Source organism: Ranitomeya imitator, chromosome 4 (genome assembly GCF_032444005.1).
Source record: "Ranitomeya imitator isolate aRanImi1 chromosome 4, aRanImi1.pri, whole genome shotgun sequence".
Taxonomy (NCBI): domain Eukaryota; kingdom Metazoa; phylum Chordata; class Amphibia; order Anura; family Dendrobatidae; genus Ranitomeya; species Ranitomeya imitator.
This window is the reverse complement of record NC_091285.1, coordinates 329,897,109-329,923,576: the sequence shown is the minus strand read 5'-3', so window position 1 is coordinate 329,923,576 and position 26,468 is coordinate 329,897,109. Positions and strand designations below refer to the sequence as shown.

The window sequence follows — 26,468 nt, the reverse complement described above, 5'->3', positions numbered from 1 at the left end:
TGGCAGGTCAGTTTCAGTATTTGGTGAACATGGTAAAAAAATTAGTTGTGGAATTGCACTTTTCTTGCAATTTCACTGCACCTGGAATTTTTATTTCCATTTTCACGTACACATAGTGGTAAAATCAACAGTGTATTTCAAAAGTACAACTCGCCCAACAAAAAACAAGCCCTCACATGGCCATATTGACAGAAAAATAAAAAAAAGTTATGGTTCTGGGAATTAGGGGAGTGAAAAAGGGAAACGCAAAAACGAAAGTTGCAGCGTGAAAGGGTTAAAATGTTGCCGCTTTAAAACGGATGTCATATTGATGTAAAATATGGACACAGGACAATGCGGATGGAAATTGGACCCCGGCCTAATAGAGAAACGTGAAAGGACTAATCCCATTTAATATAATCTATAGCTTTAGTTGCAAAATCAGTTCTGTAGGACCAAAATTACATACACATACACGCCAAGAAATGCAATATGAAATTAGTTTGGATTTGATTCTTTAAAGATACATTTTTTCGACAGGTTCAATCAATTTTTGCCTCATAGCTTTGTACAATTCTAATTCATAAACAATCTAGCAAATTCTGTTCTCTCCCATTTTCAGGAGAAACACATGCCTTAAGGTGGCCGTACCCATGACATCACTGCCAGCCACCACTTACTGTAGTATAGATTTCAGGGAAAATGAGCATCGGCTGTTGGATTTCAGCATGCCCAATCCTTTTCTTCTTAAAGCAATCAAGCCATGGTCAGAGGTGTCTAGCAGTAACGCACACGTCAATAGTTGTCAGCTGAATACCACGTTCCTCCTGACACCCGCTATACTTATGTATGCTCAGTCCGCCAAGCAGCAAGTGCTCTGAATGCGGAAAAGAGAAATAACTGCAACCACACACCTCTGGCAGTGGCTTAAAAAAATTGGAAATACTGAAAATTAAAGTGCCCGATCCTTTTGTTCTCGCTACACGGGTCACACACTGAGTGAACACCAAACAGCATTTTTAGCAGGAACAGCTCACCATGTACGTGTGTACGTGTGTGTGTGTGTGTGTGTGTGTGTGTGTGTGTATACCGTATATACTCGAGTATAAGCCGACCCCCCTAATTTTGCCACAAAAAACTGGGAAAACTTATTGACTCGAGTATAAGCCTAGGGTAGGAAATGCAGCAGCTACCGGTGAATTTCAAAAATAAAAATAGATGCTCCATACCGTTCATTATTGCCCCATAAGATGCTCCATATAAAGCTGTGCCATATATAATGCTCCATACTGTTCATTATTGCCCCATAGATGTGCCATAGAAAGCTGTGCCATATAGTGCTCTGCACCGTTCATTATTGCCCCATAGATGTGCCATATAGTGCTCTGCGCCGTTCATTATTGCCCCATAGCTGTGCCATATAGTGCTCTGCGCCGTTCATTATTGCCCCATAGCTGCCATATAGTGCTCTGCGCCGTTCATTATTGCCCCATAGCTGCCATATAGTGCTCTGCGCCATTCATTATTGCCCTATAGCTGTGCCATATAGTGCTCTGCACCGTTCATCATTGCCCCATAGATGTGCCATATAAAGCTGTGCCATATAGTGCTCTGCACCGTTCATTATTGCCCCATAGCTGTGCCATATAGTGCTCTGCGCCGTTCATTATTGCCCCATAGCTGCCATATAGTGCTCTGCGCCGTTCATTATTGCCCCATAGCTGCCATATAGTGCTCTGCGCCATTCATTATTGCCCCATAGCTGCCATATAGTGCTCTGCGCCATTCATTATTGCACCATAGCTGTGCCATATAGTGCTCTGCACCGTTCATTATTGCACCATAGCTGTGCCATATAGTGCTCTGCACCGTTCACTATTGCCCCATAGCTGTGCCATATAGTGCTCTGCACCGTTCATTATTGCCCCATAGCTGTGCCATATAGTGCTCTGCACCGTTCATTATTGCCCCATAGCTGTGCCATATAGTGCTCTGCACCGTTTATTATTGCCCCATAGCTGTGCCATATAGTGCTCTGCGCCGTTCATTATTGCCCCATAGCTGCCATATAATGCTCTGCGCCGTTCATTATTGCCCCATAGCTGCCATATAGTGCTCTGCGCCGTTCATTATTGCCCCATAGCTGCCATATAGTGCTCTGCGCCGTTCAGTATTGCCCCACAGCTGTGCCATATAGTGCTCTGCGCCGTTCAGTATTGCCCCATAGCTGTGCCATAGAAAGCTGTGCCATTGCTGCTGCTGCTGCTGCAATAAAAAAAAATGCCATACTCGCCTCTCTTGCTTGCAGCTCCCAGCGTCCGGTCCCGGCGTCTCTCCGCACTGACTGATCAGGCAGAGGGCGGCGCGCACACTATATGAGTCATCGCGCCCTCTGACCTGAACAGTCAGAGCAAGAGAACGCGAAGACAGAGCGGCGCCCGGCGGGTGGAACGCGGGCAGGTGAATATTACATACTTACCTGCTCCCGGCGTCCCGCTCCCACTGCCTGTCACACGGTCTTCGGTGCCGCAGCCTCTTCCTCTATCAGCGGTCACCGGCACCCTATGGGAGGTGGAGCCGCGTATTCATTTCTCTAATGAGCGGTCCCACGTGACCGCTGAACAGGGGAAGAGCTGCAGCACCGAAGACCGTGTGATGGGCAGAGGGAGCGTCAGGAGTGCCGGGACTAGGCGAGTATAGCTCAGCGCCCTCTCCCCCCTCACCCGCCGCCCCTGCCGCCCACCGTGACTCGAGTATAAGCCGAGAGGGGCACTTTCAGCCCAAAATTTTGGGCTGAAAATCTCGGCTTATACTAGAGTATATACGGTACATATATACATACACACGCACGTATGATTTCAGCTGACCTTAGTCAAATGAGTTTGCCCACGTTTCCTCCCGTTTCCGTAAAAAAAAAAAAAAAAAAAGAAGAAAAGCTCAGGAGAGTTGAGTGTGTATGTTGTGTTGAGCTCTGGAGGAATAGCTGGCTAAAGTGTATAGTCAGCCTTTGTTTTAGAACTATAAAGTTTTAGAACATTTCAAGGCACCACTGCAGCAGCTTTTTTTATTTCACAGCTGGAGTGATGTAACGAATCTAAGTTCCCTCACCCTAATAATATACTTAATAGCCACTGTCTTCAGCTGTTCCCAGTGCCGCTCTGGTCCCGATCCGCCATCTTGTTACCGTAACTTCTGACTGACTGGAAGTTAGAGGCAACAATCACAAGCTCTCTCTTTAAGTCTGTAACAGTTTCGTTCTGGCTCTCATAGACTTGCATTGAGTTGTGATTTCTGGATCGCCCAGCAAACACTGTAGTCATCTGACGGGTCACAACCTGCAGAAGACAATTGGAGCGGTGCCAACAAGAGATTAAGACAGTGGCTGGCAAGTATAATACTAGGGGCTGGGAACTTAAGATGAGTACCACCACTCCAGTGCTGCAACAAAGAATAAAAAAGTTGGAGTGGTGCTTTAAAAAAAAGTTTTCTTTTTAGTGATATACAAGTGCTTACGGCCAACAAAAACCCAAAAGTCATTATCTCAGTAAATTAGAATAATTAACAAAAAACACCTGCAAAGGCTTCCTAAGCATTTAAAATGGTCCCTTAGACTGCTTCAGTGGGCTCAACAATCATGAGGAAGACTGCTGACTTGACAGATGCCCAAAAGGCAGTCTTTAACACACTCCATAAGGAGGGTAAGCCACAAAAGGTCATTGCTATATAAGCTGGATGTTCATAGAGTGCTGTATCCAAGCATACTAATGGAAAATTGACTGGAAGGAAAAAGTGTGGTAGGAAAAGGTGAACAAGTAGCCGGGATAACAGCAGTCTTGAAAGGATTGTTAAGAAAAGGCCATTCAAAAATTTTAGGGAGATTCACAAGGAGTGGACTGCTGCTGGAGTCACTGCTTCAAGAGCCACCACTCAGAGATACATCCAGGACATGGGCTACAAGTGTTACATTCCTTGTGTCAAGCCACTCATGACCAATAGATAACACCAGAAGCGTCTTACCTGGGCCAAGGAGAAAAAGAACTGGACTGTTGCTCAGTGGTCCAAGGTGTTTTCAGGTGAAAGTAAATTTTGCATTTCATTTGGAAATCAAGGTCCCAGAGTCTGGAGGAAGAGTGGAGAGGCCACAATCCAAGCTGCTTGAGGTCTAGTGTGAAGTTTCCATAATCAGTGATAGTTTGGGGAGCCATGTCATCTGCTGGTGTAGGTCCATTGTGTTTTATCAAGACCAAAGTCAGCGCAGCCATCTACCAGGAAATTTTAGAGCACTTTATTCTTCCCTCTGCAGACAAACTTTTTGGAGGTGGAAATTTCATTCTCCAGCAGTACTTGGCACCTGTCCACACTGACAAAAGTACCAATACCTGGTTTAAAAACAACAGTATCACTGTGCTTGATTGGCCAGCAAACTCGCCTGACCTTATCCCCATAGAGAATCTATGGGGTATTGTCAAGGGGAAGATGAGAGACACCAGACCCAACAATGTAGACGGGCTGAAGGCTGCTATCAAAGGAACCTGGGCTTCCATAACACCTCAGCAGTGCCACAGGGTGATCGCCTCCATGCCACGCCGCATTGATGCAGTAACTGATGCAAAAGAAGCCGGGACCAAGTATTGAGTGCATTTACTGAACATACATTTTAGTAGGTCAACATTTCGGATTTTAAAATCATTTTTCAAGCTGGTGTTATAAAGTATTCTAATTTACTGAGATGACTTTTGGGTTTTCATTGGCTGTAAGCCATAATCACCAACATTAAAAGGAATAAATACTTACAATAGATCACTCCATTTGTAATGACTATATATGAGTTTCACTTTTTGTATTAAAGAATTGAAATAAATTAACTTTTTGTTGATATTCTAATTTTGGGAGAAGCACTTTTAGTACAGAAGTATACATACTTACATGTTTTACTTTCTTACTTTAAGTTCTGCTTTCCAAATTTGGGATTATTCCCTATAAAGAAAAAAAATAATAAGTGAATACTTTACTAAACGGTGATATACACAAAAAATATCTTTACCAACTCAAGTGATCACATCTAAAAAAAACAAAAAAATTGTACAAAGATGGAATATTTTCGGTTATATAGCTTGAAGGTGATTTTTATGGTCTACTATTATACAAGTTTCAAAGGTATTAAAAGTTATTTTTACACCCTGTATAATCAGTTAATTATTAAGCGGGAAAAGATTTTTAGGTCTGAAAAAATAGTGACCATTCTGAACAAAAAAGTTCACGAGTTCATGAAAAAAATAGACAACTACAAATGTAACAGCGGGGGAGGTGAATTGGTCTGGCATAGGTAGTTACCCAAGACATTGGCAGGGAATTGAGCTTGCAGGACACTGTTTGCTTTTACGCTTTGTTCAATCCCTCAGTTGGTCAGGTATGGTTCAATCTCACACCTTGGTCAGCCAATGTTTACTTTTTACATATCACTGTAAAAAGTAAAGATCGCGGCTGCCATTTTCCTGAAGCCGAGTTCGCATCTCGGCTTCAGAAAAATGACCGCCACGATCTCCATCTGCGCACGCGCGGCATCCCGCGGCCATTTTCCTGAAGCCCCGGGCAGCAGAGCACTCCATCTGCGCATGCATGGCCTCAGGAAGATGGTCGCCCCCACCGATAACCAGGGTAATAGCGCCGATCGCGCTCTTTTTCTTCACCTGCGCAGTGGATTCAGCAGTTGGGCATGCGCAAACCACTACGTCACCAACGGAAAGATATGCAAGATCTGGGGGAAGAAACCGCGATGTCACCACCCCATCTGACCAGACCAGCCTGATTGACAGGCGAAAACGGCGACTTTGGTAGGGTATTTCGGCAGCATAGGTGGGGAATCAGGGTACACAAAATACACTATTGTAACGCACAGCTCAGGCCCTATTTAACAGTATTTTTATCTCATACTGAAAAAACGGGGTGACAGGTTCCCTTTAAACTTTGCATTAAAAAGCACAGCAAAAATGCATCTTGTGACCATAGCCTAATACTAGTCTATCACTACTGGAGTATTGGAGTATTGCAAGAGCAAAATGACGACATTTTTTAGCAAACCTGTGAGTTTTCAGTAAGCTCACAAGTATTTTTTCCAAAACACAAAGATACGATTCTTTGTAACAGGTAATTATTTTGAGCCTCCATGGGTACTAAATATTGAATGCAGATAGTGACATTTGCATCTAATGTTCCCTTATCAGCCGGCACATGATGAAAATGACTTGTAATTACTAGACTTGAGATCCTACTTTCATTTTCCTGTTTAAAGTCACACTAATGCTATAATGCTAATTATTTTGAATCAGATAAACAGGCCATCCAGGATGTATTCACATGAGCCGAAATGTGTGGCTTTTTTGTCCCCATCATTGCAAGGCAGAACACACAGTACTATGCTTTAGGCAGGTGTGGACTAAAAAATGCTGCAATGTAAAATTGCTTTCAAAGATAAAAGTGTGAATAGTTTATCAGAATTGAGGACACCAATAATCCTGACCAAATTCCCAACTCCATTTGCTGGATTTAAACCCCAAACTTGCAGGGTTGCCAGAGACACTCATTATCGTACCACTCTCCAGCCTTGTGGCAAACAGGCTGCCCTCTGTTACAGATAAATATTTCGCCTTTTTGACTCATCAGTCAAGAACACCTGCTGCCATTTTTAAATACCCATATTCCTAGATTTCAGGCATAGTTGAGTAGTATGGCCTTGTTTCCTTGTAGAATGTATGGCTTCTTGTCTGCAATTCTTCCATGAAGACCAATTTGCGCCAGATGTCTCTATACAGAAGAGGGTGTAGCTACTAGGTCCCATTGGCTGCTGCCAGTACTAAGATGATTGCACTGCTGGACATCCTACAATTTCAAAGGAAAGTGAATGTTCTACCCATTCATGAGCAGCAGTTAAATATTCATAGCATAGTACCAGTTACAACCCTTAGCGGTCATTACTTACTCATTTATTCTGTGTTCTGTATACATGAGTATTTCTCCTTTAAAAGAGCAGTGTGTTCTGGTTAGAACCGCCCCCTTAGCTTCCCGGGGAAGACAAGATATGCAGCCTAGTGATGAGCAAGTATACTCATTACTCAGGTGATCTCCGAGTATTTTTAAGTGCTCGGAGATTTAGTTTTTGTTTACTCAGCTGCATGATTTATGGCTGCTAGACAGCTTGAATACATGTGGGGATTCCCTAGCAAAAAGGCAACCCCCACATGTACTCAGGCTGGCTAGCAGCTATAAAACACGCAGCTGAGTGAACAAAAACTAAATCTCCGAGCACTTAAAAATACTCGGAGACCACCCGAGCAACGAGTATACTCGCTCATCACTAATGCAGACATCTTTCTCAGGCTTCTTAGTGATGCACACGTGTTCCTGGCTCACTCCCTACAAGCACTCCTCCTGTCAGTGAATCCCGGTGAGAGTTGTAATGCAGTCATGTGTGTGTTAGAATCTGCATATGTGAGCCTCATGCAGCCTCTGTATAGCATATTAGGAAGTGAGGCATATTGTGCTCTGTATCCTCCAATTTAGTGTTAAAGCTCTTTGCTCCGCATATAGATAGATGCATTTCTGTATGGAGTAGGGCAGTGCTAGTAGCATTTCTGTATTATGCACCTTGTATCATTATCTGCTGTAATGTCCCAGTTATGTAATTGCACCCTGTATCATGCTATTGTTGCGGTCACGTGCCAATACTGATACGCTGTTTATTCTTTGCAGTTTTTACCAATATCATCCACTGTTATCGTCCACCATTAGCGTTCACATCACCTCAATAAATATAGACTTAAGAATCCATACAGTCCGTTTACTGGGAAGTGGATGAGGGTTTAGCTGTATGCTGGAATCCACACAGCATCATACGTGAAGAAAGGCAGAACAGTGAGCATTATGTAGCTTTCATGAGCAAAACTAAGATTCCTTGGCCGACCACTGCATCTATGGTCCTAAACATTGGCTATTTCTTGGAGTCCTCAATGCTGAGAAATAAAAGCGGATACTTTTCCATCATGTAATACCATCAAGGAGGAGTCTCAACATTTATTCTACTGAAGGACAACGACCCAAAACATACATACAGTTAATCTCATTAATAATTATCTTTAGAGTACAAAAGAACACGGAGTCCTGGAAGTGATAATATGGCTCTCACAGAGCTCTGATCTCACCATAATCGAGTAGGTGTGGGATTACAATAGGTTAGAAGGATCTGCGCAAGTCTTCATCCAGAGAAGATCTGTGGCTATTCTTCAAGATGTTTGGAACAACCTCGCCGAGTTCCATTAAAAACTGCGTGCAAGTGACAAATGTACCTATAAAAGTTTATGGTGTGATGGCAAAAGGCGTCACTTCAAACATTGATTTCATCTACATTCTCCTTTGTTTATGCACGCTTAATTAGTAAACTGATAAAAAAAAATTAACACCTATTTTTTTAAAGCATTCTTACTTTGCAGGATTTTCCCACACCTGTCTAAAACTTTTATATAGTAAGACTAGATGGTGGCCCAATTCTAACGCATCGGGTATTGTAGAATATGCATGTCCACGTGGTATATTACACAGCCCACATAGTATATTGCCCAATCACGTAGTATATTGCCCAATCACGTAGTATATTGCCCAGCCACGTAGTATATTGACAATTTACGTAGTATATTGCCCAGGTACGTAGTATACAGCACAGAGCCACGTAGTATACTGCCCAGGTACGTAGTATACAGAACAGAGCCACGTAGTATATTGCCCAGGTACGTAGTATACAGCACAGAGCCACGTAGTATATTGCCCAGCCATGTAGTATATTGACCATTTACGTAGTATATTGCCCAGCCACGTAGTATATTGGCCATCTACGTAGTATACCGCACAGAGCCACGTAGTATATTGCCCAGCCACGTAGTATATTGCCCAGCCACGTAGTATATTGCAGAGCGAGGTAGTATATTGTTCAGCCACGTAGTATATTTTCCAGCCACGTAGTATATTTTCCAGCCACGTAGTATATTGCACAGCGACGTAGTAAATTGCCCAGCCTTGTAGTATACAGCACAGAGCCACGTAGGATATTGGCCAGTGACGTACTATATTACCGAGCCACATATGTCAGAGGTTAAAAAAATAAAAAAATTAACATACTCACCTAACGATCCGAGGGCCCCTTGTAGTTGAACATACTCACCATTCTGGTCGCTGCTCCTCAGCGTCCCGTCTCTCCGCCTCCTGGGATCGTGTGCAGATGGGCGCGCGGCTGCCGCCATCTTGCGTTCCCAGGATGCTTTGCAAAATTACCCATATGACTTAGATAATCTGTAATCCCGCCTGAAGAAGGAGCCTCTGTGCTCTGAAAGCTTGCAAACATATTATTTTCGGGTTAGCCAATAAAGGTATCACTCCCAGAATACTTCTGTCATCATTGGGCAGAAAAGTATTCACATCAATTTTTCTGGCTAACACGGTACCACAATACAATTTGTTATTGTACATCTTTATTAGGGGAAAAAAGTCATAAGAACGTTCATTAGACACAAATTGTACAGAATAGAATCAGTACAAACCACAAGGATTAGTGGAGGATTTTTCAGTGGATTTCTCACTCGTTACACCACAGCGGTGAATTCCACAGTGAAAATCGGCAGCATAAATTGATATGCTGTAATTCAAAATCTGCCCTATAGGTCAATTTCTGCAAGGATTCTTTCTGTGACATGGGGAATGGATTTGGTATAATCTCATCCAGTTTACTGCTACAGTATTGTGCTTCAGTTTCCTAGTGGGAAATCCACACTGAATCTACCCATGTGAACACTTCCTTGGTTGTCTATTTATCTGGCTGGAATATGAGTCAGCTGACTCAAAGCTGACCTGACTTGCTACACAATTGTGGTCTGCTAAACACTTATCTGAAATGATATTTTGTAAACATTTGGAGAACTTGTCATACATGATTGTAAGCCAAGTACATTAGTGTACAGATGACTAGCTAATCTATTATAAGTCTGGTTAGGCTTCTTTCACATTTCCGTCTGTATGCGGCCGTCGCCAAGCATCGGCGCAACGTACCGAAGGACGTTGTGAAAATTCGGCACAACGTGGGCAGCGGATGCAGTTTTTCAACGTATCCGCTGCCCATCTAAAGTCCCGGGGAGGAGGGGGCGGAGCTCTGGCCGCATGCGCGGTAGGAATTGCAGGACCCGACATACGAAAAAACGTTCCCTTGAATTTTTTTCGCTACGACGGTCTGCCAAATACCGACGCATCCAGTGCACGACGTATGGAACGTGTGTCCATACGTCGCGATGCGTCGGTAATACAAGTCTATGTGCAAAAAACACATCCTGCGTGCAACTTTGCAGGATGCGGTTTTTGCGCAGAACGACGCATTGCAGCGGCCCCTAAATGACGGAAGTGTGAAAGAGGCCTTAGTCGATCGGTATAGACAACAGTACTATTCACGGCAACAGCAAAATGCATATAAACCTGTGCAAGCAAATGTATCCATCATACCAAAATATCTCTGCGACATGTAAGTACATGGTGGAAATTGGTTATTATAGTAGCTATGGGGTAAGGCTGCTCCTTGTGGAAAGTGACACACCAGCTCTGGCTTATCAAGGTAAGGAGGCTTATTCGCCGTGCAATGCTCCTATGGGAAACTGTATATGCAAATTGCCTCTTCTGAGAAAAAAAGAGGAATTAAACTCTATAGCGCCACCTGTTGGAAGTAGCGATCCTACAAGTCACAATCAACCCTTTAACGAGTCTTGCAATGTGACTTAGGATAAAAGCGAAATCAGAATCTCAATTTGCAGACACGGTGTTTCGGGCTGCTGGCCCTTGTCAGTTCGAATCACGAGAACTGATTTGGCAAGGTGCATGGCGAATAAGCCTCCTTACCTTGACAAGCCCGAGCTGGTATGTCATCCTCCACAAGGAGAAAATATACCCTTTAGACCTCAGTCCAGAGCCTCTCACCTAGCCAAATCAGTTCTCATACTTTGCACTGACGAGGGCCAACAGCCCGAAACACAGTGTCTGCGAATTGAGATTCTGATTTCGCTTTATCCTAAGGCTACTTTCACATTTGCGTCGGTACGGGTCCGTCGCTATGCGTCGGGCCGACGTACTGACGCACGTTGTGAAATTTCTGCACGACGTGGGCAGCGGATGCAGTTTTTCAACGCGTCCGCTGCCCATTCTGAAGTCCGGGGAGGGGGCGGAGTTTCGGAAGCGCATGCGCGGTAGAAAATGTCGGACACGACGGACAAAAGAGTTACATTGAACTTTTTTTGTGACGACGGTCCGCCAAAACACGACAGATCCGTTGCACGACGGATGTGACGTGTGGCCATCCGTCGCTAATACAAGTCTATGGGCAAAAAAATGCATCCTGCGGGCACATTTGCAGGATCCGTTTTTTTTTGTCCAAAACGACGGATTGCGATGGATTGCAAAAAACGCAAGTATGAAAGTAGCCTCAGTCATATGGCAAGACTCGTTAAAGGGTTGATTGTGACTTGTAGGATCGCTACTTCCAATAGGTGGCGCTATAGAGTTCAAGTCCTCTTTTTCTCTGAAGAGGCAATTTGAATATAGTAGCTACTTCAGTCATTCATAAATGGTCAGCTACACAGAACCCCATTATGCAGATTAGGAATGTGTCATCTTTATTTTCATCACTTTCGATCTAAGGCTTTATTCAGAAGTCAGTCATTTCTTAGTATGCAAAAAAAATGGACCGATTTGCATTACTGTTTTAGATCAGTTTATCGCCATTGTTTGGTCAGCATTTGCCATACACCAGTTTTTTCTGTGAAATAAAATTTGGTGGCGGTTTCTCAAGCTTCTCTTAGTGGACATGCAGTGATAAATCGACAGCACAAGGAGGTAACTACGATATAATAAGCGTGCTACTTGGGCTTTTCATGGACCAACAGACTTGAATGGCCACCCACACTCACCCAATATTAGCCAATGGGGCTATGCTTGTGTGGTCGGCTTAAAGGATCAAACTATAGCATGTCAATAGCAGGCACACTGCTGCAGGCGTGAATGGTTCATTCGAGGGAATCAGTCAGCAGGTTTTTGCTATGTAATCTGACCCCAATACAATGTAGGAACAGAGACCATGATTGCAGCGATTTATCACTTAGTTCACTAGGTGCAGCAGTTATAATAGAATCTGTTGTAGATCTAGCAGGCCTCAGATGTTTGGCTGTGTATAACCCGCCGACACCACAGCTTTCTGTGTGCGTTATGTAGTGCCAGAAAGCTGCTAATCAGTGCTGCAGGCGTGGTTGGACTAGGAGGCATGAGGACTGTTGTCCTGTAGTGATCATGTCCTGCTGATTAAACAAACTTATTGAATTGAAACAGTAAAAACACAGCCCAGTAAGTGACTCATCAGGGTCACTTAATGTGCTCTGCTCCTACATCATATGCTGCTCTCAGACTGGTTTCACACTTGCGTTTCAAAACGCATGCGTTTAAAAAAAACGCATGGTGAAAAAACGCATGCAAACGCTGCGTTTTTTTGACGCAGGTGTTTTTGCATGTGGTGAAAAAAATGCGGCGTTTTGACGCATTTACATGCGTTTTTTCATGCGTTTGCGTTTTTTAAACGCATGCTGAGAAATGTGTGACAGCTGCCAATCATCAAAATAAAGTAAAAAACCCACTATAAACAGAAATAGTTAGGGTTAGCGGTAGGGTTAGGGGTAGGGATCATAACCCTAACGGGATCCTAACCCTAACCCTAAAGGGATCCTAACCCTAACCCTAAAGGGATTAGGGTTAGGGGTAGGGTTAGGATCCCTTTAGGGTTAGGGTTCCTTTAGGGTTAGGGTTAGGATCCCTTTATCACCTTTATGGTGGGGGGTGGCATATCAGTGTGTTTTCTGTTTTTTTTTTTAATAAAAACGCATGCGTTTTTAAAGCAAACAAACGCATGTGCTCAAAAAATGCATGCGTTTCCATTGACTCCAATGTATTTTTTGACACAAAAAACGCATGAAACGCATGCGTTTTTATGTGTCAAAAAAAGCCTCTCAAAATTACTACAAGTTGCATTTCTGAAAAAGAACGCATGCAGCAAAAAAAGCATGCGTTTCAAAACGCGACCAAACGCGTACAACAAAAAACGCATGCGTTTTCAATGTTAAATATAGGAAAAAAAAGCATGCTTTTTTTGTGCAAAAAAACGCTGCAGACAAAAACGCAAGTGTGAAACCGAAACCACCCTCAGATTACATAGCAAAAACCAGCTCAGAGATTTCCTTTAATATAATCAGACCATGTGAATGTAACCTAAAATGAGACCAATCTTACAGATAATAAAACTGTTATGGATGAAAATAAATTTTGCATAGAAAAAAAAAGGGGGGAAAATGTCTAATACAGTATATTCAATGTATGTTAGTTTTATTGTATAATCCTTGGATAGGTACAGAGCCAACGCAATGCAATCAAGAATCATCAAATATGGTAATATTTTGAGAAGCTTTACATGAAAATGTAGGTATTTCCCGATTTAAAAAGGCACATTTCATTGGAAATCAACTTGTTTTTAAGCCTTGCTGGCCTTTTAATTCTAGGTTATTTTCACTTTTAGGAAAGTGATGTATTGCCACTTTACAACGTATGTACGGTAAGAAAAAAAAATAACCTTTTCAGATAGCTTTGCTAAGAGAGAGGAAATAAGCATACTTTGTGACTACTAGACACAATATGCACTTCATACATTCCACAAAGGCTTTTTACAGAACGCGGGATTTAATTCACACTGGATAATTACAATGGTATTGCTTAATAAATGAGGCAGTATGCAAAGTGTAACCTATGGCACAAAGTAGAATTCAGCTGCCCCCGCCAATCGATGTAATTATTCTAAGACACCTCTTCTAGTTCACTTTATTTTTCACAGAAGGATGTTTGTAAGAGAAATGTTTTCTATTTCACATAATCGTACAATAGGTAACCAAGTAATTAACATGTCGGCATGGAGATATTTTTAGCTTGTAAAAGGGAAAAAAAGACGACTTTTCGGTAGTTCCCATCTCGAATGTGAAATGTATGTACCAGTATCTTGTTCCACCAGAATAATTTCTTGTGTTACACACAGCAAGCAGATCGTTCAGCATAAGCCAATGCAATGGTCTCATGGCCAAGAACAAACTCAGAGTTGAATGGATCAGTAAAATGGCTTTCATAAAGGTTTATGGGGTCCTACTGTACCTTACTATACCCTCCATTGGCATACAGTCTTCTGCAGGATTCATAAAGATCCGAATAGAAGCATCATTCTGGAGGGCTTGGATATCACCCTAATATGCTGCCAGGTGAGGGCATTACATGGCTGCTGTTATGTCTGACACCTAACAGAGCAGGAGGACCTGATTTTTACAGTATAATTACAGCTAGGGAATATCTTAAATGACCAGAAAACATTTAAGTCACAGCTTAAAAGCAGTTAGAGGAGTCCTTTAGGACAAAATAGAGTTTGCTCTAAAGTATTGGGCATCTTTTTTTTAAAATATACCGTATATACTCGAGTATAAGCCGAGAATTTCAGCCCACTTTTCTAGGCTGAAATTGCCCCTCTCGGCTTATACTCGAGTCATACCCAGGGTCGGCAGGGGAGGTGGAGTGGCAGCTGTGTAATCATATTCACCTGCTCCTGGTGCGGTCCCTAGTTCCCCGGCAGCTTCTTCCTGTAGTGAGCGGTCACATGTTACCGCTCATTACAGTAATGAATATGGACCCGACTCCACTCCCATAGGGGTGGAGCCGCATATTCATTACTGTAATGAGTGGTACCATGTGATCGCTCACTACAGGAAGAAGCTGCCGGCGCCAGAGAACAGACGTAAAGGGACGTGCCAGGAGCAGGTGAGTATAACGCAGTGCGCGATATTCACCTGCTCCCTGTTCCACCGTCGCCAGCCGCCGCTGCGTATTCCACGTCCTCTGCAGTGACACTCAGGTCAGAGGGCGCGGTGACGTGATTAGTGCGCTCCACCGTCTGCCTGAACAGTCAGTGCGGAGGACAGAGAAGACACAGCAGCGGTCGGCGCTGGAACGCGGAGCAGATGAATATAGCAAGTGCTGGGGGCCTGAGCGACGAGAGGTGAGTATGTGATTTTTTTTTATCGCAGCAACAGCATATGGGGCAAATGACTGTATGGAACATCTTATGGGGCCATAATCAGCATTTGTGCAGCATTATATGGGGCAAATGTCTGTATGGAGCATCTTATAGGGCCATAATCAGCATTTGTGCAGCATTATATGGGGCAAATGTCTGTATGGAGCATCTTATGGGGCTATAATCAGCATTTGTGCAGCATTATATGGGGCAAATGTCTGTATGGAGCATCTTATGGGGCTATAATCAGCATTTGTGCAGCATTATATGGGGCAAATGTCTGTATGGAGCATCTTATGAGGCCATAATCAGCATTTGTGGAGCATTATATGGGGTGTATTTTGTATGGAGCATCTTATGGGGTCCATCATGAACTGTATGGAGAATTATATGGGGCTCCTAATTCAATATGGATATTCAAAAACACTTAACCTACTGATGTCTCAATTAATTTTACTTTTATTGGTATCTATATTTATTTTTGAAATTCACCGGTAGCTGCTCCATTTTCCACCCTAGGCTTATACTCGAGTCATTAAGTTTTCCCAGTTTTTTGTGGCAAAATTAGGGGTCTCGGCTTATACTCAGGTCAGCTTATACTCGAGTATATTTATGGTGCTGTCCATTCTCTAATTTTTATATAAAGCTTAATAATACCCTCCTTACTGATCTCCCCTGTGGCAGATTCCCAGGCTCCCCACAAATCTTGAACTATTTACCATTTTAATACCATTTTATTATAACTTAAAGTGAACCTTTCAGCGGGATTTTGCTAAGTAAACTACAGACATTGTCATGTTGCCGCTGTTATACTGATTAAAATGATACACGGGGCGCTGGTGTAAAAATGGCAACGGTCGCAACATTTTCTGCACAACATCACATTGCGCAACAATGCTGAGACTTTTCAATGTGTTTTAATTACCGTATATACTCGAGTATAAGCCGACCCGAGTATAAGCCGACCCCCCTAAGTTTGCCACAAAAAACTGGGAAAACTTATTGACTCGAGTATAAGCCTAGAGTGGAAATGCAGCATTTACCGGTGAATTTCAAAAATAAAAATAGATCATTATTTCCCCATAGCTGTGCCATATAGTGCTCTGCACCGTTCATTGTGCCCCCTAGCTGTGCCATATACGGTGCTCTGCACCGTTCATTGTGCCCCATAGATGTGCCATATACGGTGCTCTGCACCGTTCACTGTGCCCCATAGCTGTGCCATATACGGTGCTCTGCACCGTTCACTGTGCCCCATAGCTGTGCTGTGCCATATACGGTGCTCTGCACCGTTCACTGTGCCCCATAGCTGTGCCATATACGGTGCTCTGCACCGTTCACTGTGCCCCATAGCTGTGCTGTGCCATATACGGTGCTCTGCACCGTTCACTGTGCCCCATACATAGCTGTGCTGTGCCATATACGGTGCTCTGCACCGTTCACTGTGCCCCATACATAGCTGTGCTGTGCCATATACGGTGCTCTGCACCGTTCACTGTGCCCCATAGCTGTGCTGTGCCATATACGGTGCTCTGCACCGTTCACTGTGCCCCATAGCTGTGCTGTGCCATATACGGTGCTCTGCACCGTTCACTGTGCCCCATAGCTGTGCTGTGCCATATACGGTGCTCTGCACCGTTCACTGTGCCCCATAGCTGTGCTGTGCCATATACGGTGCTCTGCACCGTTCACTGTGCCCCATAGCTGTGCTGTGCCATATACGGTGCTCTGCACCGTTCACTGTGCCCCATAGCTGTGCTGTGCCATATACGGTGCTCTGCACCGTTCACTGTACCCCATAGCTGTGCTGTGCCATATACGGTGCTCTGCACCGTTCACTGTGCCCCATAGATGTTCCACATAAATTTGTGCCGCCGCTGCCGCAATAAAGAAAAAAAAACACATACTCACCTCCCTTGATTGCAGCTCCCGGCGTCTCGTTCCGGCGCCTCCATCTTCCCGGCGTCTCTGCTCTGACTGATCAGGCAGAGGGCGCCGCGCACACTATATGCGTCATCGCGCCCTCTGCCTGATCAGTCAGAGAGCAGAGACGCCGGGAAGATGGAGGCGCCGGCCGGGAAGATGGATCGGCGCCCGGCGGCTGGAACGAGGACAGGTGAATATAACATACTCACCTAGTCCTGGCGATCCTCGCGCTGTCCCCTCCTGTCTTCGGTGCCGCAGTTTCTTCCTCTATCAGCGGTCACCGGCACCGCTGATTAGAGAAATGAATAAGCGGCTCCGCCCCTATGGGAGGTGGAGCCGCTTATTCATTTCTGTAATGAGCGGTCCCACGTGACCGCTGAAGAGAGGAAGAAACTGCAGCGCCGAAGCCCGTGGGACGGCAGGGACAGCGCGAGGATCGCTGGGACTAGGTAAGTATACCCCAGCGCCCTCACCTGCCGACCCCACCGCTACCGTGACTCGAGTATAAGCCGAGGGGGGCACTTTCAGCCCAAAAATTTGGGCTGAAAATCTCGGCTTATACTCGAGTATATACGGTAAGTGTTTTGATGAACTGGGGCCACAGTGTTCAGTAATCTGTGGAGAGCCCCAAGTAATTTTTAGGTCCAATAATCTGCAGACTCATTTCTTTATTACTAATCTGGAGTTCTGACACAACAGATTTATACAGACACAAAGTGCCATAGCGGCTACAGCATTGTGGGCGCCCCGGGACTTTGACAGTTTGCTCTGTACAGATTCACTGCACAGTGAGCTATCAGACAAAGTGTTAGGGCAGGCTTACAGCTATCGGTCACAGTATACCGACGGTGACTGCAACCACTCCAAGAATGCCTTTATAACTGCAAGCTGGCGGCTCCCGGGATGAATAAACTTCATTTTCTCCCAGTAGCCGGGCTCACAGTAAGGCGGACGCACAGCATTGTAACATAATTAACCAGCAGATTAACTTCATATTGCAGGTTAATACCATTTCAGGACAGGATAAGTTCCCTCCACACAAGTCGTACAAAATTCATCCAGGACATTAATATTCCTAAAGGACACGTAGTAGGATTTATAATGTATTCCATGTGTGTTTAAACAACAAAGTTATGTCGGCATCCATGAGAAAATGGAGACTTCAGATATGGGTTTCAGATTTTACTTAAAGCCAGGAAGTTAGGGGGCAGCAGGTCAGGTCCTTATATGTGGTCACTAGAGCGCTTTGCCCTTGTTAATAATTAGCACAAGCCAACTGTTGCAACTGTTTACTCTAAGCAGCATATATTTGGCGCCAGGATGGAGTGGGCACTGGAAATGTGCCCGTGCCAAACTTAGCAAGAGCCGGCTGTTACATATAGCTGGGCTCCCACTGCAACAGTCAGAATTGCAGCTATGTGCAACCCGGCTAATTAACTATTTATATGCTGTTTCTATGTAACACATTTAAAAACTTCAACAGAGAATGTGCTCCATCAGGCCTTTGGAACCTTTACAAAACAATTGTGGGGTGCCAATGTGTTGCCATGGCAACCAGAGGTCTAACATTGTCCTTGCTGTCTGCCAAACAACCTAGGTCCATCAGATCCTCATCTGATAAGACTAGCTGGGACAATACATCAGCACATAATTAGTACACTATCATCTCAGCCAAGGGACTCGAATACCCAGCCCACAGGCTGCCAGAGCTCCTGAGACATCCTCGGGACAGCAGAGAGCACGCTGAAGGAGAGCGCGATGTCCATTAATGACAAAGCACAGTGTCTGGGCAGAAGCGTCTCTTTCTTGGGCTGCTGGATCAATGGAGGTAAGTGAATATGGAGGGGGATTTTTTCAACCCATTCTTGACAACCACCCAACATGCACGGGAGGCGATTTCCCACAAAACGCTGTGCATATGCAGTGCAATGACGGTACTAGCGCATAAGCAGAGCTGGCGCCACCATCAGCAGGTGTCAGCTGTATATCATAGCTGACACCCTGCTGCAACAGTCACATTTGGCAGAACCGATCGCAGACGTTAAACCCTTTGACTGCTGCCAATAGTGACAGCGATATCTAGATGGTTATTGGTGAAAAGGGGCTCCATCCTAAAGCCTATTGGACCTATTGGCTCTGACAGATCCAATATCCTGTAATACAGAAGTATTGTTGGATGTTACATCAGCGATCAGGCAAGAAAAATGTAAATAATATAAGGACTAAGAAAAAATTAAATCTAATTACCGCATAAATAAAATAAAGGCAACGTATTTTAATTGTTTTATGTAAAACAAAAAGTAAACAAAAAAAGCATTAAAATGTTATCACTGAATCAGGAATGACCCAAGCTATAAACCTGTACTGTGACCCATACGATGAACACTGAAAACAAAATAAATAAAAAGGCATACCGTATGAAATCAAACCCACATTGCCCCAAAAAACAATGGCAGAATTGTATTTTTCATGTTAGATGGAGCTTTTCGCCATTTTTCAATACGAGTAAAAAAAACAATAAAAAAAAAAAACAGAAAGCAAAAATCTAACTGTGTCCAAGCTTCCACCAAACATGACGCTAGTCACTACCATTGTAGTACTGCCATTGTTCTCACTACAATATCCAGGCCTTTAGTAGTTTGGCCACTCTTATTATGGTACTGAAAACATGAAAAGTGATCTTCATGCAGAGATTTTCGCTAAAATACAAAAATGTATTTTTGATGCTGATCAGTCTGATCTTAGGAATGGGCGAGTTTTATTGGGTCGGCTAAAGCAAGAGCGTGCTGAATTCTTTTTGCATAACTATCATACTACATCAATCGCAAGAAGTATTACCAATCACACTTCCAAAAGACAAGATGGCGCGTTATCGGATCCTGCACTCCCAAGAGAGCATGACTGTATGATCCAAGTGTGTAGTGTGTGGTCACAAAGGGTCGGCAAATTGCTGTAGACATAAAGCAGTATGAACTTTTAACAGCAGACACAGTGGCCTAATTTTACCTTTAGGTGCAAACAAATGTGCAAAAATGAGAACGTATGAAAGTAACGGTTATCAGAAGAAAACCACCGCAGGTAATTTACAGAAAGCTATTATCACTAAATAGGATTGGGATTAATCAGATCATAAGAAGAATCGCTGCGTCTGATCCCAGCATTACCGCCACAACAATTCTCATTGATAGACATGACTACAATGAACTGTATCAGGTCCGGGAGTAAAGTTTTATTGCGACTTGCAAACTTCATGACTGACTGCAGAGGAAAAAAACTATTTCAAAATGAAAAAAATAATGTCAGAACAACTGTGAATTATTTGCAGCTTAAAAACTAAGCTCTCGGAAAACCAGTCAATGCCAATTAATTTTCACACAAAAAATCCCCACAGACTCTAAAACACAGCAAGAATAAGAAATTAAACAAAAGCAAACCCATTATAAGTAGCGCTGCATTTACACATTGGGGCTTTTTAGACACTTGTGAAAATTGGGATGATCAGGACGATATTTGGCGCTGTAAAACGGAAGAGAATGGCTGTTATTGGGATTTCGATATTTGGAGCTGTAAAACAGAAAGGCATGTCAAGGGTGATAACTACCGGTATTCATTTTACTGGAAACTGGAGAAAATCGGAAATTCCCATGTGAATGCTCACCCTCCAGACTGGTAGGGCTGCAGAGTCAGAAAGCAAGAACAGACTGGGTGACTCCTGCTCGTCTGCACGCTCGTCCCACGCACATACTAAGGCGGCGTTTCACGCTGCGTATTACCACTGAGCTAAAAACGCTGCATCTTACATTTCCAGCAAAGTGGATGGGATTTATAGCAATCTTACGCCCACTGTGCTTATGTTTTACCGGGCATAAACTCACCTGTCTGAAATATGCTGTGCGTATTTCAAATCCACGACATGTCTAATTCTCTTGCAGGTATGTGGAGTATTGTTCGGATTTTCCCCATAGAACAGCATTAGATTTGGAAAATCACACTAATGAATCATCAACAAATCAATAAAGTTGTCAAAGCCAAATACTGGGAAGTATCAAGAACAAAGCAGCTTTACACATGACATACCAAAGAGAGACAGAAAGCCACAGCATCAATACTCTTCGTGGGAAATAAGCCTAATACTAGGTGTATTACAAAGAGCTCACACTTTGTACCCCAACCGTACATTAGTCCGGACACCCCTTATTTGCGATTATCATGCTTGCAGGTAGCTGGATATAATCGGGCCTGAGCTACTACGCAGCCTTTGTTAGATGACCCTTTTTAACCCTTAAATTACAAACATTTTTTCGTTTTTCCGCTTCCATTTTATTTTCAGGCCAAGTTGCAGTTTTGAATAACAATTCATTGTACCAAATAATGTACGGAAAAATGAACAAAAGCCGAGTAATACGCTAAAAAAAGCAAACCAAGCAAAATAGAATTCTGGCATTGTTTTAGGGGTGTTTTCATTGATTAGGGAGATTTTTGTAATATCTTACTGGTTAAAAAAAAAAGAAAAAAAAGGGGTTGTCATTTTTAAAGATGGGTAACTATTTCATTTTTCTGTTCATGGATCCGTGTGGGGTTTTGTTCTGTAGGCACCGAGTTATACTTTTTTATATAGTATTTCGGGATACATTCAACACTTTGATTACTTTTCATTGTATTTTTTTTTTTATTTTTTTTTTAGGTAAGAATGATGACCAAAAACCGTCAATTTTGATGTAAGTGGTCATCACCAACAGAGGTTTTTGTACAAAGTATTAAATAAATTTCAGTAAGCATGTTCATTGATTTTCCCTTGGCATTTCTCTTTATTACACATAACTTTCACATTGCAGAATTGCACTTTTTTTTGCAATTTCACTGCACGTGGAATTTCCCCCCCCCCGATTTCCAGTACACTATATGGCAACATCAATAATGTTGTTCAAAAGTACAACTCGCAATGCAAAAAACAAGCCCTGAAATGGCCATATTGACTGAAAAAGAAAAGTTTTAGCTCTGGGAAGAGGGGGAGCACAAAAAAAAGGAAAATCTCAAGGTCATGAAGGGGTTAAATAAATGTATTCAATTTTCCCAACCTGATGTTGATTATAGTTATACAACCAGAATATTAATGGTGTTGTCCAGGCTTGGGACTAAAGTCTGCAGTCACTGTATGGGACTCTATGGAGTCAATACTATTTCTCAGGACAAAGTCATTGACAGTTCCAATGATATTCCGCACGTTTTTGTTGAAAACGGTTTTCCCCACCTACTGCATAGTGCATTGCATATTTACCATTTAAGTTTTTTTGTTCTAAAGTTGTATTCCAATAAATATATTGTACGTTCTATCTTAATAGCTTGATAATTGTATCATAATGCCTGATGTTACCATTTTACTACAGTAAATGCATCACTTAAACATGAGCATAGTATGAGGGAGTCGGAATCAGGGAAATTGAGGAGTCGGAGGTTTGGCTTACCGACTCCACAGACTTGATCCAAAACATAACTGTATTTAAAACATCATCAAAAAGACAAAAAATGCAGCTAAAAGAGCGTGATAAAAACGCACAAAAGCTGTAGAAAATCTACAACATCAAAAACTCATCATTTTGTCAATATGATGTGAGCAAGGGATTGGCATTATTAGGAAGCAAGTTTGAGTGTTGGAAGCCGAAAAACAGAAGGGCAACAAGAAGGCTCTTACTCAGTTCTGATAATGCCCAAATTGTGATGACAAAACTGGGTTCAGGACACCTCCAAAATGATAGGTCTTGTGTAATATTCCCAGCATGCAGTGACTCATACCTATCAAGAGTAGTTCAAGGAAAGACAACATTCCCACAATCATAGGAATGTCATGGGCACCCAAAGGCGCATTGGTGAATGTAAGGAGTGAAGCCTAGAAGTCAGTTCCTTTTTAGCAGGACAGGGCACATGCCACACAAAGTCTTCAAGAAGGGTTGGAGGAACATACCAAGTTCAAGGTGATGATGAGACTTTCAAATTCTCAAGATCATAGTCTCATTACCTATTTGTGGGATATGTCAGAGACCTGAACAATGTCAGAGGACCTGTAGAGTGCATGCTTTGAAGTGTCAGAACGGTTTGGGGTATATTAGGAAGCTGGTCCAGTTTTAAGACTCAAATTTCTATTGTACATCAATTAGACTTAGAGACAAATTATTGAACAGTAATTAAAGGAGTTATGCAACACCTAATATTCTAGCATATGTATCAAAGAACCAACAGGCAGGTAGTACCTAACTAGCTGTTCTGCACGGAGATGATCTCTGCCAGCTCAGCTGGTGACTTCCCTGGTTCATTTCACCCCTCATCAACAGAGTAGCATTTATTTCAAACCTATCTGTCCTGTCGACGGGTGTCACAGCAAACAACTTGCCAAATTATAGCTGGCTCCCTGCAGTTAGGTAGTGGGGAGCTGGCTGTCAATCAGCATGACAATAGCAGGGACATCCCAATAATAGTGGAGAGCAGAAGAGAAGGCGCCGCTTTGTTGACATGATGTCAGCAAGCGTTGCAGGAGCGGTCCGTGACCACTGTGAGGCAGCAGAGATAGGTGCTGAACTGAACAGGCAGGTAGTTTAAAACTACCTGCCGGTTCTGTTTCATGCACAAAAATAAAAAGCCCTGGATAACCTCATTAAGCATTCTAATAAAGCCAAACTCTAGAGGTAGGAGCTACTCCTTATATTTAAAAAGACAGCTTATACAAGTTCACAACACAAGCAACAAAGTAAGGCAAAAAAAAATCCAAAAGCTAATTGTCGTAATCCTCCTATTCCATCAGCAACAGTACCGTACACTTAGGCAGGGAACTTCTCATAGCCACCCAGCATGCACTGAACAATGACCACGGCCCCTGTGGATCTGCACGCTGCTTGGTAGGCATTTCCACTCTCACATAGTGCCATAAAGTTAAAGTATATTCTCCAAAGATATCACAGGTCACAACAGCAACTTCCGAAGAGCCCAATAAAAGTGAAACATATTCCAGCACACACATCAGAGGCCATATAGTCTTCCCTGGAGAAAGGTTGGCTGCAGATGTTATTTTATTTCACAAGCCATTTTCTTCAGCTGCAGAGCTCGGAGCAGACAATTCAAAAGCTAAATAGCCCTTGTCTAATGGTTATGTCAGTCATACAAGAAGCAGAGCTGCTCATTATCATGGTAAATCGCTGCCTTTAATGCCATTGGTTCAGCCGAGCATTTGATGCATGTTATGGATTTAGACAATGCATTAAGTAATGGTGAAGGGAATCAACAAGCAGAATAGTCAATGTCGGCACATCACCCATTGTATGCTCTGGGTATACCACGTCTAACAACATCGGAATAGCCGGTATGTCTACCCACAGTGCAATACACAGAAGGCAGCTGCACAATACATCTTACACTGCATGTTGGTTATTCCGGAGACAATATTGTATTTCTGATGTTAGGAATGGCTCACTTTAGGCACCCGACACATTTGGCTAAAGTGAGTCATCAAGGATAATATAAAATATACAAAGATATCTGCTAGGGAGGAGTTTAACAACAATCTATGGAGCAGACTGATAACACGTTCTTCATCTGGAAAGTCATCAGCAGTGTTTAAAATTGTTATTAGATAGTTGACAGTGTTATTCAAGAAGGTCTCTGGTTCATACTCTAAGGCAGTGTTTCTCAACTCCAGTCCTCAAGACCCACCAACAGGTCATGTTTTCAGGATTTCCTTAGTATTGCACAGGTGACAATTTCATTACCTGCTCAAGTATTAATTCCATCAACTGGGCAATACTAAGAAAATCCTGAAAACATGACCTGTTGGTGGGTCTTGAGGACTGGAGTTGAGAAACACTGCTCTAAGGCTTGATCGTCCTTCACCAGTGTTGTGGAGCCAATTGGTCTAAGTAGACTACTAAGTGTATGGTTGTGTTTGTGTAAAGATCAGTCATCGGACCAGCCTCATTAGTACCGCCATACTTTGGGCGTACCGATACACCTACCAACACATTGTTAGCGTGGCAAATTTAAAAGAAAGCATGTTACTTCTATTCACAATGAGTATGCCAAATCTGCAGTCAATGTCTGCTGGGGATTCTCTTTGCAGCTAATGATATTTTGAAACACATCACCCACAAAGATGCTACTAAAATATAAAGTGCATTTTCCATCCAGGACAACCAGATGGAAAATCTAACCTTAAGCCTCAGTCCACACGAGCATAAAAAATTCATCTGCATTTCATCCACCCAACTCAGATTTTCAGCCATACTGTTATCCATGCAGCGTCCCTATATCAACATTTTAAAATGTACACGATCACATACAGATTACCAGGTTAATAATGGCAATGTAACCCAAACAATCAGATGCAATATAGATGATCCATATGGTATCTCTTCTTATTTTTTCGTTGAATAAACAGTCTCATCCGAAATATGGTAGAAACATGTATACGCTACATTTTTTAACAGCCTCAATTGCATAACATTGCTCCTGTCCGTGTGATGTTAGATTTTTCATAGACGGCACATGAACCGAAAATACATTGATGTGAATTTAGCCAAAGGCTGGGGCTACACGACGCCTTTGACCACGACAGCTACCACAGATGCAGATGACTAGGGCTGTATTGCAAGCCTTAGGGTAACAGTAGGCTGCAGAAAGTCCGGACCAGTTGCAGTATGTCGTGGCATCCTAGGGGTCGAACTGTGACCCAATTCATCTGAATAAAGTTGGAATATAGCAGCGGCATAGAGCCAAAAACATCATGTAGTCATGAGTCTTATATCCACACACAGATAAACACAATAAAAGAAGGGGGGACAGAAAAAGAATTGCAAAAATATTTATATATATTTCAGAATAGTGGTTATGATAATGAATTCTTATTAAAGACAATTTAATTCAGCTGCAGTCTGTTAGAAATGTCAGGACACCGAACAATAGCTTGCTGGAAATGAAGGCTACACATTCATCCCTGGTGCCTACACAATCAGTCTGTCACTGGATGACCGCCACTCAACCTACGTAGCTTTTTCTCCTGTAGGAGGAATGTTTTCTTTCATTCATAAACAAAAAATCCAAGAGAAAAATAAATATTTTTAGGATATCTTTCACATGACCAGTCTCTCCAGCTTAACCCCTTACTGACCACCAATACATCTTTTAACTGACCTGAGATACGAGACTAGCTTCCCCATACAGGTGATAATCCAGCAGCTGTCGACTGGACACTATAGCTGACAACTTGCTGCATCAGCCATGATCACCGTTTGCCCCTTCCAAATCTGTTTAAGCCCTTAAATGCTGCTGTCAGTAGTGACTAAGTCATTATAAATGGTTAACAGAGTGTGGGGGCTTCCTCTTTATCCCAATTGGTGCCCTCAGATCA

The 26,468-nt window shown here is 42.9% G+C and overlaps 1 protein-coding gene across 5 annotated transcripts in view; it reads right to left on the bottom strand.

The window, feature by feature from the left end:
• PLXNB2 (plexin B2) overlaps positions 1-26,468 on the bottom strand; it is a 304,814-nt gene that overhangs the window by 144,799 nt on the left and 133,547 nt on the right. For 3 of the 5 annotated variants that reach the window (XM_069764921.1, XM_069764922.1, XM_069764923.1), the window contains one exon: positions 4,906-4,956. The exons of the other annotated variants lie outside the window; for them this stretch is intronic. The gene's annotated coding sequence lies outside the window, so the exon portion shown is untranslated. The remainder of the gene's footprint in view (positions 1-4,905; positions 4,957-26,468) is intronic. 5 annotated transcript variants of the gene reach the window in all.